The sequence below is a fragment of the Anser brachyrhynchus genome, assembly GCF_964034855.1.
Source record: "Anser brachyrhynchus genome assembly, chromosome: 9".
NCBI lineage: Eukaryota > Metazoa > Chordata > Aves > Anseriformes > Anatidae > Anser > Anser brachyrhynchus.
Genome location: NC_137703.1, coordinates 22,107,289 through 22,126,918, shown reverse-complemented (window position 1 = coordinate 22,126,918; position 19,630 = coordinate 22,107,289). Strand labels below are relative to the sequence as shown.

The following is a 19,630-nucleotide window of genomic DNA, read 5'->3' as shown; positions in this document are numbered from 1 at the left end:
TCAAAAGATGCTCAAGTTTTTGTTTTCAATACACACCACCCATGTCATTTCCTCTCAAAAATACACTTGTGGGAATGCTCCACAGTTCTCATATTTATATTCAAAACAGACAGCCTCCGATTTCAAACCAAAGCAGTCTGTAACCAGCACCTCTGCACATGACCAGGTCTCACTGATGTGTAAGATATACCTTCTTCACTGATATAGATTCATACATTTTTTCTTCTGCATGTTGTAATACTTTTCCTAGACTGCTGATGTCTGATGCTTCCAGATATTTACTGGGTGTTTTGCTACAGACACAAAGCTATGTCAGTTAAAAGAAAAAAAAGTACAGATTAAGTCATACTGGCATTTTTTTTTTTGATAGTTCATTTTTATCTCAGAACAGAAATGATTCAGTCCCAAGCACTCGTTTGTGCTACTACTGATTTCATCTGTGCTAACGGGGTGCCTTAAGTATAACCACAGCAGCAAACCCAAGTAGCTCTTTTGCCACCTGTCACGTGGATGCACAGATTTAACTTCAGGATGTGCTGTTTAGCAGTTGTATCCAAGTGGCTTGGGTAAGATCCACGAAAGCATCAGCCAGTGACTAGCTTATGCAATTCTCAGCCCATCAGCAGAGCTCACCTTACAGGGGCCAACAGACCAGAGGTGGTGGAACTGAAGGCAGCAGCACGGTCTTGCCGCTGAAAGGCTTGTCCCTCCCTTCACCTTGCTCTCTGCTGATGGCAACGGAGCACTTACTGCCATAAAAATGAGTGCCAGAAAAAAGAGACAGCACGCTGGATTCGAAGAGCACAGCCTGCAGGTTGAAAGGCTATTGTTAGGTTTGTAGATTGAGTTTAATGTCAGTTGGTTATTCTGTGGTATGTCCAAGGAGGGAACATGACATCCTTGATCCATAATTCCCTTTTTTTTTTTTAAGCTATTGACAGATCTCTGACTAATAAACAAGATTCACTGCGTAATACTACCTTGTTTTTATTCAGTCTGGCACCAGATTTATTATCTATTTCCATCAGCTTTTTTGTTTGTTTTAAATACCTACAAGAGGTGGATTCCTTAGGGAAAGAAAGAAAGAATAAAAGTTAACTCATTTCAACTCTGGAGTTCCTGAGAGTTTTTTAAAAGCCTTTTATAAAACAAACAGATGAGAAGAAAGGTCTCTGGTGCTCATAGGACGTGAAAGTAACCTTCAAAATGTGAGTCAGATATAACCTATGCAGTAACATCTACCTGAGTTGGCAATGAGCTCGAAGCAATAACGCATGAACTACTGTCCAGTTCTGCTTCTGTAATAAGTATCCACACCAACTATTCCAGTGCTCAAAGACCTAAAAAGGGAACAGGGCTATTACTGCAGTGATCTGTAAAATACCACGTTGTCAATCTCTAATATTAAAAAATGTCCCACATCAATTCCAGTTCCCCAAAAATACAAGAGACCAAGGTAAAAAAAATACGAAATTAAATATTTGTAGGCATTGTGCTATGCCTTCATATTTTAAATTCTCTCATGGATACTGAGGTCAAAATTTTAGGCTTCATCCACACTCAGAAATGTAAGGAAAACATTAAAAGCGTCTCGTAGCCACTTGGCTTTCAAGGGGTGTAAAACATCGCTCTAAAGCTCACAGTCAGCTTCTGAGAGAGCTGACAAGGTCAGCAACCAAATGTGACTGGCATCTCTTTTCTGGTGCCCGGAACAGGTGATTCTGGGGCTGTGGATAGAGCTGACAGGTCACCATCACTTCAGCACACGCTAAACTGGGCCTGACAGGGTAAATTGTACAGAAGCGAGCTGCATGGCGTTTGGCTGCAAGGGTGTTCCATGAAATCATCGCATTTACTCATTTGCTCTGGGTAAAGGCTCACCCCCCAGCCCAGGCTGATACAGAAAAAAATCACCACTGTAAAAGTCATCCCCTCATCATTAACATCAAGGGAAATCATCCTTCTTCCCATATTTGTTACTGAAAACCAGTAACAAGTGTGTGCTGTGCAAATAAAGCCAAAGTGACAGTTCAGATAACCACCAAAGGAATTGCCACAACACAGGAGAGACTCCCTCATGTGTCTGTGCCCATAAGGGTATGCCTAAAAAGCAAGTCTATTTCCAAGATTACTTCAATGGGAAGAAAAACGTAGGCTCTTAAAACATTGTCTCTCTCAGCCATCCAGGTGAAAATGCCAGAGTGGAATAACAAAAGCAGAAGTGTCAGTGACAAGAGCTGTGTAATACAGCTGTGATAGCCTCGCATTTATGGGCAAGCTTTGATCCCGTGCTGGTAGGGTGAGATAAGAGAGCAGGGTGGTGCTCCTGTTTTAGAGGCAGGACATGCTGTAAGCTTCCTTTATCCTGATCAAGCTCTGGATTTGCATCCAGCACAGCCCAATGCCATGCTCAAGGCAAGGAACCACTGCACAAGTCTCCCACCGCGCTCCCCCAACCTGCTCTTGTCCTCAGAGATCCTCTTGGATCTGTAAACCTAAGCAAAGACGAGACAGTCCTTCTGTCTCCTGTGCAAGATTTGCCTCAAGTCAGATCCTGCTTCCATTTCTTCAATAACATGAAAACGATAATTAACATTTCTGCCCCTAGTGACTACGAAGTGCAGAGAAGGGAGAGGCAGAAGAGCAAGCCTTCACACACGCCGTGCTCTCAGCAGCATCCCTCATTGCACTGACACACGCCGCCCTTCCACGGCACCAGCCATTCATTAAGTCAGAAGGCTTGGCTTTGCACTCTAGGTGGTTAATAAAGCGTGCTGTGTAGAGCTGTGGAGCCCTGCTCCAGGCACAACCCCTACGACAGGCTCTTCCTTATTGAAATCTGCTCTGCTGTAGCTCAATTTTGTTTGTACAAGGACTTCCAGAACCTCAGAGTATAAAACTTGTGCAGTGTTAACAACTCTTTGTGGATCTCCTTTTGATCTCCAGTTATCCAAGGTCAAGCTGGACAGGCTTGAGAGATTATTTATCTGGTTGCAGACCACTGAATGTGCTCCATTGGTACAGCTCCCAGTGTGCTCAGTAGAAATTTTAACTGTGATTCAACTGACAGCTGAAATTTTGCCTTGCCTTTATGGCCAAAAAGATGAAGAAACTGAGCTCTATTCTTCCACAAAGGCTCCTTACCACTGGGATTATTCTTGTCATTACAACAGTAAGGGCTGTGCAGTACAGAACCTCGAGGCTTACAAGAAGTCAGTGCAGACAAACCATCTCTGAACCAGAGGGAAGAGGTCTGGTGCAGAAAGCCCAACACAGTTCCTGTTCCTGTCCCTACTTCCCTACCTCGAAAAGAAAAATAAGCAGAGAACAAATAGCCACCTAGTCATTGTCCTCTGGAGCTCGTCCTGTCCGCCTCCATGCCAATCTTGGGGCAGTGTGGGGGCTGTTGGCTCCCCGCCGGGACCCTCGCACCAGCACTGTGCTCACAGCAAGAGCTGACTTCTGTCTTGAGCACCAGCTCTACCTAGAAAGGAAAAGAAAGAGCATGTTGCCCTGCCGTTTCACAGGGAACCAAAGCTAGCACAACATATCATCTGAAGACTAAATGTTTACTGCCATTGGATCCATCCATCTTCTTTGGGAGGAGCCCTTTTTGCCAGTCTCACTTGGGTTGGTGAAGGGGCAGCAAAGAGTCTTTTATCTGAAAGCACGTTTCCCTGGAGATCAAAAGTATATTCTTTAGTTTTCAAATCTTCCCTCTTTATCCTCACAGTTCCCATATACGGGAAAAAAATGGCAAAGTGTTAGTGGGGTACGTATAAATCACACCAACCACTGATCCTCTTATCCAGTAACCATAACACATCAGATGCTGAGAGTCTTTCTCCAAGCGAATAAAATAAATTACATTTTGCTGGCCAGCATACCAAACCTTATGTTGGTTATTGTAAATTACTGAAAGCACAAAGGTATAGTCTTTGTGTGCTCTTCTTGGAGCGTGGAACACGAACATCAAAGAAGGCAGTTATCGTAACTGCCCTTTCTCTGTCTCTGCCTTTGACAATAGACTGATCTCCCCCGATTCACTACGGAGTTAAAACAAACAGAATTAGACAAACAATTTGAAAAAAAAAAAAAGAAAAAAGAAAAACACTTGCTACCAAAGACAATAAATTATCTTTGTTATAAGTATCATAACTAAATATTTTGGCACTAAAATAACTAATTATGGGATAAAATCTTAAACAGAGCTTAAAAAGAGTTGAAGAAAATGATACGTGCCGTATGAAAGTTTTTAAATTTCTCAAAAACTTGAATATTATATCACCTCTGCAGTTGATCAAAAACAGAGAGAATGTCATCAAAATTTCATTTATAAACAATAAAAGATTATTATCGTGCATGTGAAAATATTAGTCAGTGTGAAATCATCCAACTTCAAGACAATTTTTTTGGCCCAGCTGTCAGAAGTGAGCTTGCCTCTCTCTAGGACAACTCTCACTGAGCCACTGAGCTGCAGTCTGGATTCTTCTAGAACAAACCTGCACTTTTTGCATTCTTACCCACAAAACCGTGAGAATCCAACTCTTCCTCACCATGAAAATTGTGTCACAGACGTCACTGCCAGGTGTTTGTCCCATTCAAACTCATAAACCTGTTTTAATTTCCAGAGTACCACAAAGCCACCCATGGCTGTACCCTGCTCCAGCCCGAGGACAATCTCAGAAATGAGAATGCTTGCTTGTGCAAATTAGGCTGAAGTGAGAATGTAAAGCAACCTGAAAATATTCATGACATAACTTGTATGGTCTATTTCTCATCACGACAGAACAGAGGATGGCTGCAGTTTGTGCTTTAAAATAGTTTTTCCCTGAGCAGCTGAATTTGTGCTTTCAGGTCTCTGCGTCCTTTCCCAACAGATCGATGAGATTCAATGCTTGCTGAGACTCCCCATCACGTTAAAACTTTACCTTCTTTCAAGCAACATGCACGACTCATTAGATCAGTAGTCACGACAAATAAACCAAATTTCCCATCTGTGCCACTGCAAGTAAAGGCCACTTAAAACCAGCACCTACAGATGCTGCTTCGACACAGCGCAGCAATTCCAGGGACGAGGAGCTGCCCGCCACCCTGACCTCCCAGCACAGGGCTGGAGCAGCTCCCTGCTCTCTCCTGTGCTCAGCTGAGAGGCGAACAAAGTGAAAGTCACTCCAGTGAGAAAAGAGCGGCTCATCTCCCTGTCAAGACGGGTGTTTTAAGTATGTTTCTTGGTTTAAAGAGGCACCAAGATGACTTTGTTTTTATAAGTGCTCTGGAGCCTGAGGCACTCGTTTGTATTACGGTTGGGTGCTTTTATTGTATATTGTGTTTTTAATTGTTCCTTGGAAGAGCGAGCAGTTTTCCAATGAGTAAATACGTTATTATTATTTCTGATTCCATGATTATTTGGATCACTGTGGTGCATGTCAGCCACATGACTTGTGTGTATCTTTCTTTCTCCTCCTCTCTCAAAGGATTCTGTTGTTTGGATTATGCAATCATTTTGCTAATACCAGGACAGATGGCCACAATGAAAACACACAGAGTGCTCCCTCTGATAGATACTTGCCAACATCAACAGGAAAGAACAGAATTAAATTCATGAACTTTAGAGAGAAAGCACAAGTTTGTTCTTGAGCAGGGAACAGTGTAATGCTTTTATGTGCACAGCAAAAGCCAGCGACAACCTACAGCTATGAAAGCTGCAAGACTAGAACAATCCAAAACAGGGCCCGAAATAACCTTTAGCGTCCATATAACAGAGTGTTGCAAATCTGTTTGCCAAAGAAGGGACAGGTTGGACTTGGATAGGATGCAGCATGTTGGAAACATCTTAGGAAGTATCTCTTGCCTTTTGCATTTAGCAGGACAGCCTCGCCCCATCCTGTATGATAAGGGCAAATAACTGATCACACACCTTGATGCAGGACAGCATCTCCCAAGTCTCATTGAGTTTCTGTAAGGAATTTTGGTTTGGGAAAAACAAAGGCTGATGTACCACCTCTTGAAGGCTGCCAAGTCCTCACTTTGCTCATACTTTTGCTCAAAAGCTGAATGAGCTATGCCTAAACCACTGTTGCTTAAAAATCTTCCCTGGCAGAGCCATCACAGCTCCCCCAGTCTATTTGCTTTGCTAGACCCAGCCGCTGGAAAGGTTTCTTAACATCAAACCTAAGTCACCCCCCCACACATCATCTAAGCCCGTCATCCCTCACTCTGCTCACAGTCCATTCCCTTCCCTTTTCTGCAGCCTTCTGCAGCTCGGAAGGCTGTTCCTACATCTCCTTGCTGCCACCTCCAGAGCAGGCCACAACCTGGGGATGCAGGGTGGAGCAGCACACACCGTAACAGCTCGTCGATAGCTTCTGCATCAAACCCCTCGCTTGTGTGGGGTGCAGGTAAGCGTGCATGCCATGTAATGCAGCATGGATGGGGGAAACGGTTCCCTATCCAGTACTGAGATAATCTGGATTTCAGCTTGAAGGCTTGCAGATCTGGCCGCTAAATTCACCAGACTCCATTTCCCTAACGGAAGTCTAACACACTCGGAAAGTTTCCATCCTCCCAATCCAGCCGGTTTCCCAGGGCGTCACTGTTTGTTCTCGACCAAGAAAGAGGCTCCTAGATGTCACTTAGCAACATCAGCAAATCCATTTCCTTCTCCATGGAAAGAACTTGTGGTGCAGGAGGCCACTCAAGAACAGGAAGATTAAGTCAGAGAATCCCCACCACCAATTACAGATATCTTTTTTAAAGACTGGAAAAGAAAAACTGGAGAAGTTAGATTTCAATCTGATGCTCCTGATACTACCAAAATTATGATGCTCAATTGAGCGCAGCAGATAGGAGAAGGCACCTTGAACATAAAAAAGCAATATCTGCTTTGTTAAATGGGTGGTCTCTGACACTGTCCACACCTGGTTAGATTTTGGCACAGAATTTAAATCCCAAAGTCTCAAAGTAATTAACCCAAGCAAGGTGTAAGAAAAAGAATCAGGCATCATTGCCAGAGTAAAGCTCTGCAGTTCTTTAAAGCAAGTGACAAAGACCAGATCCTGCTTAGGCCAATACTCCTCGTCTTTACAATCAAATTGCAGATGCATACACTAACCAGACACTCTGCCAAAGCTTTCACCTACATATTCTGTGGATCTAAACCTCAAGATGAAACATAAAAATTCTAATACCATGAAAATGTCAATATAGATTTCTCTGGTATAAAGCCCAGTGTTCACATGCCCTCACAAGCACACCGTGGAACAATGTTTACTGATACAATTATATTGTTTTCTAGTAGAAATTGGTAATACAGATTTGGATCAAACAGCAGTAAAACATCATCATCGTATAAGTTCCTGCTACGAATCACTCAGGGAACTGTCTGCACTGAAATTCAGATCTTAAAGCTTTTTCTTTTGGTCTCTACCAGATAAATGCAAGAGGCATTGATGTTGAGGAGACTTTCCCTCAATTTCTGCATGAATTGGATCAGAACAGTTTTTACAGTTCTGCAACTGCATTTCAAGCAAAATCCCTGCTGTAAATAGCAGAAGGCAAGAGGCTGTGCCTGTGAAATGTGTGATTCAAAACAAGAACTCTGCTGTGAACTCTATGGCTCTGCCCTTGCACAAATTCCACAGCTACAATCGTTTGAAACAACCAACACTTTTTAAAAAAGACAACTGACTGTGTTTGTGCTTGTTCAAGTGGCTCATACTAACTAACGTCAGCTTTTTGTGAAACTGAACTTCTACTGGAGAAATATAACCACTGGCTTTTGCTATCCAGTAGCAGGGCAGATTTTGGAGAACAAGTATTTGCCAAGGCCAGAGACCAGCCTACAGTAAAATGCACGCAAAGGCCAAGGTTGATCAAAAACTTTCATAAAAAAAAATAAAGGGAAAATTTTAATGTTTGCTGCCAAGACCCACAGAGAATAAACAGAATTGCAAATAAATTCTCTCTTTCAGGATACTTATAAACACAATATACATATCCATTAGTCCATCCCACCAGGCCACCTGCTCTGGGCTCCAGCCGTGGCAAGGAGCCACCAAGCCCTGGGACAGTCCCTGTGGGAAGGGACGCACCTTGGCGCAGCTCTTCCCTCCAGAGCAGCTCACTCCCTGTGTTTATGAGCATGGTAACGGACACCAAGAGCAGGTCCATCACCAGTGAGGATGGACCAGCCCCAGAACCAGCAAGCAGCAAAGATACTCCCCCAGAAACCAAGATAGCCTGAGGAGCTACACTGCAAAAAAACAGAGACTAGAATCAACACCCCAGCTCTGGAGCAGCAGCGTGGCCTCTGTTCATCTCAGCAGACACCTTTCTGTGCAGGACTGTGGCAGACACTACAGCAAATGAGTAGACAGAAAGGCAGAGTCCTGAATTTATACGGCCTGTTCTGAGAAGAGCTCAGGCAACTTCCCATAGGGTCTATAGTGCTTGTGGGGTGGTGATTTATTGCTGACCAGGAATATTTTTCCCCACCATAACATTTTATAACAGATGTTTTATTATATTCATTCCCATGCCAACCCAAATAAAGTGTCACAAACTAAGATTTAGCAAACTAGAATCCTGAGAAAAACTGATTCTGGTTCTTCATTTCAATCTTTATATTCCTTCTCTCACTTATTCTAGCTATCATTCCTTTGTTTTTATCATTTTTCATAGAATTTTTTTTTTTAATGAATACATATTTTGTAATGAAAAAAATTTAGAAAAGAACTCAGCTGCGTTCTTATTCATTACTAGTTCTACAGAATATCAAGTAAAATAGAAAGGTGACATGTCAGCTAAGTTTATTTTCTCCATTTGACTTTTCCTAACAGGTGCTTTTCTGATTTGAAAATTTTGTTTTAGAGTTCTTTAATGGGAGCACATGAAGAATTAAGACAATTAAGATGACTGTTAGTGATACCTTCCCCTAAACTTACCACTTCATCACAGACGCTGGAGGCTGACAGAATCCCACTCATTTCTTTTGCATCAGCAACTCCAAAGATTTCAATCATATATATGAATACAGCAGCAAGAATTTACCTCATGGCTATGACACCACTGTTGGCAGTGGAGGTGTATTTAATCTCCTACAGATCACACTAAAGTGTTTTCCCCCCTAATCCATCAAGTGAAGCTTCCCATAAAGGTACTTGTTAGCAACGGGACTCATCTCCCTCTAGCAATTATAAGCATGGCAAAATGAAGATGCATTTCCCACGTAAATTAAAATTGTTGGTATGATTGCAATAGTTGTATCCCCAAGAGAAGCAGCATGTTGGAGGTAGGGAGATAAACAAATATTCTAATCACATTCTTTTGAAAGCTGAAATTTCATTTCAACATCAGTAACTTTTTAATTCCTTTTTAGTTCAGTGGGAACTATAAAAAACAACAAAAAACATGTCCTTGTAGTTGACTGCTTCTCAATCTGTGATGATATATTTGCATGTTTATTTTCCTTCCTATAATGATTGGTTTAATATATTTTTCTTTTTTGTTACTGTTTTCATAGTGCATTTCAGGGGCCAGCGTTCACTTGATTTGAGGCTGATGAGTGATTAACCCAGGGGGGAGTCGATCTGCAAATCCTACAAACTAACTGAATTGTATTCATTGATGTTTCTAGTCTCACTGGCAGTATTTTTACCACACTTCAAGTCCCCACTGTGGACAGCGTAACAGTTGTGCAGACACTTTGCTTTCTTAACACATTTGAAAGCCCCAATTATTTAAAAACATTTGGCATCTTTCACTACTGTTTTATTGTCCTTTTTTTTTTTTTAAGGGGCTGCAGTGAGGAATTTCATTTTTCAGAAGAATTATCTACTCACCACTATTCCAGAGGTCACCTAATAATTCTATTACAACACAACATATTTAGCATATCGCCATAATTTGGTGGCTCTTTCCGTACCACTTAAGGAGCTGCTTTCTCTGGTTACTGAAGATATGTCTCATACTCAACTGTCACATGAGCAACTGAAGAAAGATGCACAGAACCAAGGGAGCAGAACTTTCAGACTGGCCCAGTACCGACTGTCGTAAGGAACACACCCAAAATGCAAACTCTTATCAACTGCTTACTAACTCCATCTCCACTTGAGATGTTTCAAAAACACAATCTGTTTCAAAAGCACTAAAAGTGAAGAAATACAGTACGTTCATATTTACCCAAGGAGAACATAAGGATATATGATGTTATTTTCTCCTCATATGGGAACTCTGGAAATGAATGTTACCGCCCATCAAAACACTTTCGGCTAAACCTTTTTCGTTCAATAGAATGTTATCAAAATTGCAAGTCTTAGTGAAGATATCTTGCATTTAGGTAGGGTAGGTTTCTGAGGTCTCAGCTGAAGTCACAGAGAAAAATCCTAAATAAAGAAAGACCAGACCTTGGGAACACGAAAATGGATGTCTCAACAGCTCTGCTTCACAGACACTGGAAGGTTTGATCTTGTTCCAATGGGGAATTTCAAAACCTTAAAGGCTGTCGCAAGACTGAGTTCATTGTTCCTCAGCCAGCTCTTGTTAGCATAGTCATAATAATCATAACCAGAGATTTATGTACTGTCTTTTATCCCCACAGAACTTAAAGCAATTTGCAAGTGATTGCTGCCACAAAAAACATGTATGAAAAAGAAAATTCTCACTCACACTCCTCACTAAGCAAAAGAGACCAGTCTGCACTGAAGCATGACAGCTGTTGAAGAAATCACAGCGTTGCGCTTTAAGAATAAGCATTAGGAAAATATAGCAACTAATTGAACAGCAGAAGAGTTTTAAATAGGCAAGTTATAATTATTATAACTGGATTTGGCTAGAAGACGAAAGCAAACAAGCAAGCAGTCTTGACTGAGAGGATCTGTGTAAAAATCAGCGCGTTATCTGCAATCTTGAGAAAGAATTCCAGTTGCACTTGCCTCTACAACCCCAGCTTTAATCAATGGGAACAGTAGTAGCTGCATGCAGATCATTGGAATGACTGGTTAAGTTACCACTTCACCATAAGCATCTTCTCAAAGACCACCAAAAGCAGAAGTGAAATGTCACAGCAGCAGTGCAGTTTGCACATCAGCTACTACTGCTATCATAGACATGAAACTGGATTTTTAAATTATTATAATTTTTATTTTACTGTTAAATACCAAACTATTCAGCTCTTTAAAGAATTTTTGAAGCAGAGTTTTCATATCTATAAAGTCAAGCTGCAAAGAAGATGAAGACAGTTGACATGACGTCTAATGAAAAGACCTTTATCATTCACACAACTTCGGAGGATCCAAATGCCAATCTCGCATCATCTGGGGTTTAAATTCATGGAAAACTCCTGTGAGAGCTCCCATGGCTGCAGCTGGATTCCCAGTTCTTGATGTTTGCCAAGCACTTGAAGGAGATGCTGCAGTGCTTTCACATTGAAAACACTTTAAAAACTATTGTGTCAGAGAGCAAAGCAGAGAACACTCTGACAAGGAAGGAATTTCCAAGAATTTACTGAGTCAGGATTCAGCTTAACTCACAGCTTCTGAAGTGGAGCTTTTGCTTGGAGAAAAACCAACTGCTTTGTAGCAGAAACAAAGACGAGCTACTTGTGAAGCAATACGTAGGAGAAATACAGCACCGTATACAGTGTATACTGTCTACAGCACTGTATACACAATACTCTTGCATCAGGTTTAGCTGCGTTTATGAAGTCATGTGTAAAACAACATGTAAAAGATTAGTCAAATCATCCTCTGAGACAGAGAGAGGGTTCAGAGGTGGCCTAAATAACATTCCTCCTGACAAAGAAAAAGCTAACTTTGTATGCAGACAGCTTACTAATAGACAAGCTGGACATCAATAGTTTGCTACTAATAGCAGAGCCAAAGACAAAACCAAATCACCAGGCACAAATTTAGGGAGAACAAGTTTTCAGATGAGAGATGTTACCAGAATATTTGATCAAGATGATCAAGACAAAGCAAAATAATTTTAATATAGTTTTAAAATATTAATAAGAACGTTGCCATTGATAAGAAAGATGTCATTTGAAATCTTTATCCATAGTAAATACAATAGCTTAGTCAGATGAGATTCTCAATAAAATCAAGGAAATTTATATATAAAATATACATTTTTACGTATTTGTACACTTACTAGAAGACATAGGTTAAATCTACCCCATAAACAACAAAACAGTATTTTGCCATGATGAAAACCTCATTTGACTGACAAAAATACAAAGCTTGCGGGTTATCATAAGAATGTACCTCTCATCGGAGGGAATGGTACCTTTCGTAACACAATAATTACCTATCAGTGAAGGGTAAAATAGCTTTACCCAGCCTACACACATTTACATTCTATAAGTAATGTAATTCAAGTGTTTATTTACTCACATGTAAGTAATTTACCTGTGTAAGCCTACACATATTTACATTCTATCCTCTTTTTGTTGCTCTTCCTTTTGTACCAGAATGATGGTGACAAACTCTAGATTTGTCCATCTCCTCAGTATCCTCAGTCAAAGGGGAATTTTAGAGGAGATTTAAAAGTTTCTGTGATAATGGAATGAGACAGTCACTACAAAAAGCCATTTCTGCTCCCTGACTGATACTGTTCGGTATATCTTGGCAGGAACTGATGCCTGAGTTTGAAATAGTTCGGATATGTCTTCTGTGTCTCTTGCCACGTAAAGTCTAGATAAAATGGTTTGTCTGTGTCATGTTTTTATTATTGCCTGTTTCATTCAAACCAGTAAAGTATATCGGGACTCGCTCTGAACCCAATGCTAAAAGTCACGCAGCTGAAGTGGTGCAACAAAAACGGAGAAAACAAAAACAAAAACACCACAGTTGAAAAAAAAAAAAAAACAACAACCAGAATAATGCCAGCACTGATAATCTCTCAACACGGGCAGGTTCACGACCACAATTAAGGACAGGGAAAGGTTTAGAAATGGTGAAGCAGCTTCAGACAAAACCACATCTTCTCAGGGAAATAGTTTCATATCTTCAATGATCTGCTGAGTGATTTCCAGCAGAGGAAACAGCAAACAGGGCCTTAAAAGTTTTTAATGCAACTCAAAGAAAAGAGGGAAATGGAAAGCAGACTCCAAGTGCAATTAAAAATGCTGCTTCCTTTTTTAACAAAAAGAGCACAAACATGCCCCTGCTCTGAAAACGGCACTGTTCTCACAGGAGGCTGGGAAGTTCCCAACAGCACGGTGAAGGCTGCCTAATGTTTCTCATTAGAGGCTCATATGAATTCTTGGCTAGTGAAATCCCCAAGGAGAAATTAGTAAGGCTGGGTCTGGGTAGAAAGAGAAATTGAATTCTGAATGGATACTTCAGCAGTGTGTTACCAGATCTCCTTAACTACATTTGAAGTCTGTTCATCACACACTCTGACCCCTACCAAACACATTCCATATACCCTAAAGATTCACTAGCAAAAGGTGGCTTTGTATCACTAAGTTGCTGAAGACTGATGGACTCTTCAGCAGACTATTTGGTGATGGAGCTGAACTCAAAGCTGCTTAATCAGTTTCTCTTGTTTTTCCTTCTAAAGGATGGTGTCTGTCCGGTTACCCCTGGGAAGGGGGAGAGTCTCTTCTCTGTGTCCTTTATATAATTCCTGGGGCATTGTGCTTTCCTGCACACTTGCCTACAAAAAGAGTGAGATTTCTCTCTCAAACAAGAAAATCATGCTCCTCCAGCAAACCACAGGCCAGCTCAAACCCCTCTTCCACTGACCTTCTACCAACACTTACTCGTATTGGTAAGTGCACAGGGTTCAACAGCACATAGACTTGAGGCTTCACGGTTTGCAAGGCTGGGCTCTTGAACCTGACAAAGCCAGGAAAGCACTTAAAAGGACTGACCTCTGGAGAGTTTATTTGTTGCAAAAAAGTGGTAGGATGAATTAGAGAATGAATTGGTTTCTGGTATGTATTTTGCCCACAGAAATTAATCCTGTCACTGCTAAAGCTCCCTCCCAAGAGCTTCTAAAGATCTTTGTTGTCCGTTTTCAACTAATGGGTTTTATACAAAGTTATACAGTGTTTTGAGAACTGAAGAAACTTGCCCCATCTCTCCAAAAATGAGTATCTAAAAACCAAAAACAACAACAAAAAACACCCCTTTTTTTTAATCTGTAGACAACTTGCACCTAATTTCAAAAAGAAGCCACTATTAAAGCAAGTCCTGTTATGCAAATCCTCAGCATGAACCATACGACAGATGGCCCAGTTCCCTTTCTAGATGTGCACATGAACATGGCTAACTGTGCAATGTGATTTTATTTCAAGTTGTCTTTACTTACACAAAAAATGTGTAGAATTTCATTTCTTTCTCCATACTGACTATTCCATTTTTGGCTGCCACAGAAGAGATTAGCTGTTTGTTCCTACCGGCAGAGTTACACAGAGGCGGCACATGGCCATTAGCCAGTGTCATGAGCCAACAGCTACAATGAGGTACTTATCCCAGTTGTCCATTCTGTAGGAACAGAGACAGGGAAGCAAAGCCTTTTATTCATGCAAATAAACAATTTTACTATAGACTGTTAAATCTCTCATGCCAACATTCAGCCAAGTCTAAGACAACACTATATTTTAATCAGCAGTAATTGATCTGGTTGCTGATGGGAGAAACGCATGCTCAATGTGCACATGACACATCACTAAATCAAAGCTCTGGAGGTCAAGAATGATCAGAATCAACTGTTTCCATTCACCAGATCAAATAACTTGTTCTAGTTCCAGCTCAACAGAAGAGTGACTTAGTATTTTATCTGGCTCTGGCGAGGACAGCCTTCAGTCAAGTGATTTCATTACTTAATTACTGAAAATACCACAGCAGCCCAGCTATAACCACGACCATACTGCACAATTCCTGCAGTTTAGTGACTTTAGAGGGGCCAAGACCAAACTCTCATTTTAATAAGAGGAAAGAGAAAATTGATACAAAACTGAAGACAACCCTAAAAACGTTTGGAAGAGATGAGTCCTCAAATGACACGGAGGAATTAAAGGGCAGAAGCGGAGGAAACAAAATGAACATACAAGAAACATGAAAAAAATGTATCAAAGTATGTTATCAAAGTACAGCAGCAGCTTAGATGGTAGAAAAATTTTAGAAGATGGCATCAACTCCAAATTTTTTGGTAAACAGCAAAAATAAGAGAGACATGGAAAATTACATATAGTTAAGCAGCAAGTGAAGGTGTGAGATAAGGTACCTAAACTACAGGTTGTGTGCTCCCTGCGTTACTCTCACCAGCCAACAGCTAGTCCTGCTAAGAAATGCCCAGCATCCAAGGGATGCCTCAAAATTCAGGCGACTTTTAACATGGCAGCAAGAACTTGGTAACCACCACTACTTGCTCCTTAAAGGATAAAAAGGGTCTAGGTTCCCCCTGTTTTTTAGCTCGCTGCTGAAACAGATACAAATTTCTGGAGTTGATGAAAAGTTCCACATATTCAGGAATACAGACCTTTGTATTTAGCACCTGCAGTCCGACGAGCATCCTTAGGTCACTGAGGGATGGCTCCAGAGCTCTACCTCCCTTACATTGCACAGACCCTACTCCTGAACCCCAAATCTCTCAAATAGGATCCATTCTGGGATAGACAACCCAAAGGCAATTGGCCATGGAGACAAAACTGGGACAGGAAGAACTTCAGCTGCAATTCACAGGCTGCCACAATGACATTTCGGCCTTTAAACTTGTTTTCAGATTTTTTTTCCCAGTTTTTCTGCTTAACTTGGGTGACAACAGCTGTGGGTTTGGGTTTTATTTCACTTGAGACTTTGTAGATGTGATCTTCCAAAGAAACCAGGCTTTTCTACCCCAAAAAAGTTTAAAATAGTCAAAACCAGGCCAATTTTCATTTTAAGGCTGCCTTCTGACTTTGTGCATGGGTTGGGTGATGCAACATCAAATTTTGTTTGGACAAGATTTCTATCCTTGCAGTAACGAAGAGCAGAAGACAGTAAGTGGTCTTCATTGTGGAAATGTTAGCACCTGGGCAGTTTCAGCCTGACCATTCGATTTTCTTTCTGCTTTTCAGTGTTTCAGCACATTGTGAAAAGCACATAGGAATCTGCCTTCTTGCCAGTAGCTGAATGAATCACAATCACCCTCAACAAGTAAAGCAGGCTAAATATAGACACAAACAAAAAACATTATAGACTTGCCATGAATTAATTTACTTGCATGTTACACAAGATTAAACAACAAACAGAAGGGAATTCATGGAAGTGACAATGATTCTTTAAAATCTTAAAAAGGGTTGAGTTCCGCATTGCAGTTGAATGAAAGCAACACTGGTTCTCATGTGAACAACGTATTTTGCAAATATGTACTTGAATATGAAATGATAAAATTTTTACTTGATATAAGATGAAAACTTCTTGTTATGACCCTTTTGGAAGCTAGAAACAATTAAGTGACAACTTTTACAATGCTGTGGAAGAATCATATGACTTATTTTTTTTTAATCTGCAATTCTCCTTGGCTGGTTGAATAGTTTTCCATCTGTGCAGATTCCGCCCCCCCCCCGAAAGATCTCTCCCCAGTTGAAACAGGCCAAAATATAATGAATCTCATGCAAGGCTACATATTCCAAGATTTTCAAAAAGTTGCTTATTTTATATTAAAAAAAAAAAAAGCAGCTCAGAGTTAAGAACTCATTATCAGACATACAGAAGGTAGAAATATAATTTATTATTAGCAGCTGCTGAGAGGCAGCTGTGTAAACTTTCTCCTGAATACTGAAGGTGGGTTGAGCAAGAGTTTGATTTACAACACCAAAACCTCCTTAGTTGTTCACTCTGCCATATATACGTCAGAGAATACCACGGAAAAATTCTGGCATGCCTTCAGTTTAAACCATTAGTATAATACTTTGACTCATGCATCTCTCACACTATAAATGTTTTGCTAATATGATACAGTGTTCGAGATGAGGATGAATCGTCGTTGTAAGCAGAATTTGCATTCTACTTACAGAACCACCCTTTGTGTACCCAGATAGCTTTTCTTGGGTCGTAGGTCAATACTCTTAGTGAAAACTAACTTTATAAATGCAAATCTATTATTAAAACCAGGCAAAATGTATTAAAAGGACGTTCACCTTCGCCTTAGTTTTTTCCATTGCATCAGGGACAGAACAGAGAATTAAGGCTATGATTATTTTTTGCTGCTCTGTGGACCAGCTCATTTCACACACAGCGACACTGTGACTTTGAACAGCCTCATGGAAGAGCAATCACCAATGGTTTTGATCATCAGCAATTTAAGCATAAAACCGAAGCAGTCGCAAACAGCTGAGAAGTTCTAGCTACTATTCAAAGCTCATTCTTTACCCGTTCTGATCTGAAGCAAAAAAAGACAGCTGATTTTGGGCCAAATTCAGAATAGTTTGGCCTGGAATAGTGCTGGATGCAGGAGCTTGTTCATAAGGCTTGTTTTTCCACAGAAAAAGAATAAATTGTAGAAAAATTTCCAAACCTTCTGCGTGCATTGCTAGAATAGCTGGATTACTTTAAGCCTTTTCTATTATTAATAAACTGCTTAATTAGCTTCAGAAACCAAGACACTTTCTAAAAAATAGTTATTTAATGTTTGTATGTATAAAAGACACACACCTATACATGTATTCATATATAAGTATGTATGTATGAAAGAAGGAAAAAACAACACTCTCCCCTACTTAGATATCTACTATCCAAATATAAACTTAATTCCCCACCACCACCACCAAGTATAATTTTTCTGGAATATAGGAAGACTTTGGTGGCTGGTTACAAGTTGTGATCCTGATAACAGCAGATGTCAGCATTAAATCATCTGAGAGCAACTCAACTGACTCAGGTTCAATGCATTCATTGAAGCTTTATACAAAAACAGCTGCATTCAAAACATGAGCCAAAGTTTAATTGAAACTGGATAAAACCAAAACGTAAATTTACTGAAAGTTATTGCAGAAAAGCAATTTGACCAATTGCGTGAATAGGGTGAATGTGGCTCCTTTCAGGTGCCAGGAAACGATACTAACCTAAAGGAGGGCTACCTGCAGTTTTCACAGTCTGCAGAAAATCAAAAGAACCTGACTTGGATTCTTTAGGCAGCTTAATTTTAGGAATGTCTATATTCATGCAGAATTAAGCTGACTGACTACATCCATTTATTACAAAGTATTCACTTTAAGAAGTCTGCCACGTTTTTAAGCTCTACAGAAGAGGTTAGTGGTGTGCTTCCAGCTGTGTTATGCCTCATGCCACTATAGGATACTAAAACATGTCCTACAAATTACACAGCCCCTAGCGGATATGCTAAATCTATTTTCCAAGCCAAAGTCTTCATCGGAAAGCTTCATTCCTGTAACACACTGGCCTTCCCTGCATCAGAGGGTTTTGTAAGACCCTTGCATCACACAGACCAGCTCAAGATGTTCTTAAAGAGACTGAAAAGGAACCTTTTCTTCAAGTAGCAGAAAAATAAACTCGGTCCTGTCCCTGGAAAATTTCAAGTAATATTGGGTTTCTTCTGCTCCCAAAGAAAAAAAGAAGTCAAAAATACTTGATGTGTTTTTAAAGAGTGTTGAGTACAGCACACTGGAACAGCTCCTTTCAACAGTTGCACTTTCAGACATCAGATATCCACAGATCTAGCTGAAGAGAAAGCCCAGGTTTTTATGACCCTACGTTCTTCTCTTACTCCCTTGGCTTCACATTCACAGCCTTTTCCTGTACCTTTAGTACATTGCTTACTAGTAGATTTTATTGACTGCATGGCTAAAGAAATCTAAAGACGACACCTAAGGGTCACGTATTCCACTTTCAGATGACTTTCAGGCTCAGGACTAAACAGAGCTGAGTCTGCTTCTTTGATGAACTCCACACTACAAGTCAGTTTCAGCTCTCCCAGCATATAATTTTCTAAGTAATGTCCTTCCAGTTAAAGAAATATATGAATCTTCGTTCTGAATCTAAGCATGCTTGGACTTTGGGTAGCTCTGATCAGAAATGAATGCCTCAGATTTACTTCCAATTAAAGTAAGACTAATTAAATTTCACAGTTCCCTGTGGCTGTTTTTTCCAGAGCTATGTGCAGCATAACAAACAGCTTCTTCAAACAATTTCAAGTAGCTGTGGTATGTTTGTAATTGTCTACCACAGCTCAGAACCATAAAAGGCATAATGCAATATTTTTTTCCATCCCCCCTTTTGGGGCATATTAAATAAAGGGATTTTATCTTGCTGTTGCTACTGCTCATTTTGGACACGTTGCTGATCCCACTACAATTAACTTGAGTTTTCCCCTTCTGTCTCCACATCAGCATAAATGACAGGGCAGGCCCAGCAGGAGGGATATGCAGGGATAAAACAGCATTTAGCCACTAGCTATTCTAAGCGTGCGAAGGGATAAAGTCTTACATGCCACAAACATCTCGTCTCAAGGGACTGCTGGCTGGAGGGGGAATGAAGTCTTCTCATACCTCTGGAAGATGCACTCAGCAGTCTTGCAGCAACTTCAGCTGCTTAAGAAAGTGCAAAAGCATTCTGCGTTCACATTGGTGCAACTCTGCTGGGTGACCCTTAACTCGCTGCCTCACCCTAAGGCAACACGA

At 40.6% G+C, this 19,630-nt stretch overlaps 1 long non-coding RNA gene across 6 annotated transcripts in view; it reads right to left on the bottom strand.

The window, feature by feature from the left end:
• Positions 1 to 19,630, bottom strand: part of LOC308200030 — a 101,319-nt gene that overhangs the window by 49,267 nt on the left and 32,422 nt on the right. For 3 of the 6 annotated variants that reach the window (XR_013955174.1, XR_013955177.1, XR_013955178.1), the window contains one exon: positions 3,340 to 3,484. The exons of 1 other annotated variant lie outside the window; for it this stretch is intronic. This is a non-coding gene — a long non-coding RNA (uncharacterized lncRNA). Of the gene's footprint in view, positions 1 to 3,339; positions 3,485 to 3,573; positions 3,678 to 19,630 lie in introns of all 6 variants that reach the window. 2 more of the 6 variants (XR_013955175.1, XR_013955176.1) reach the window with 2 other exon arrangements.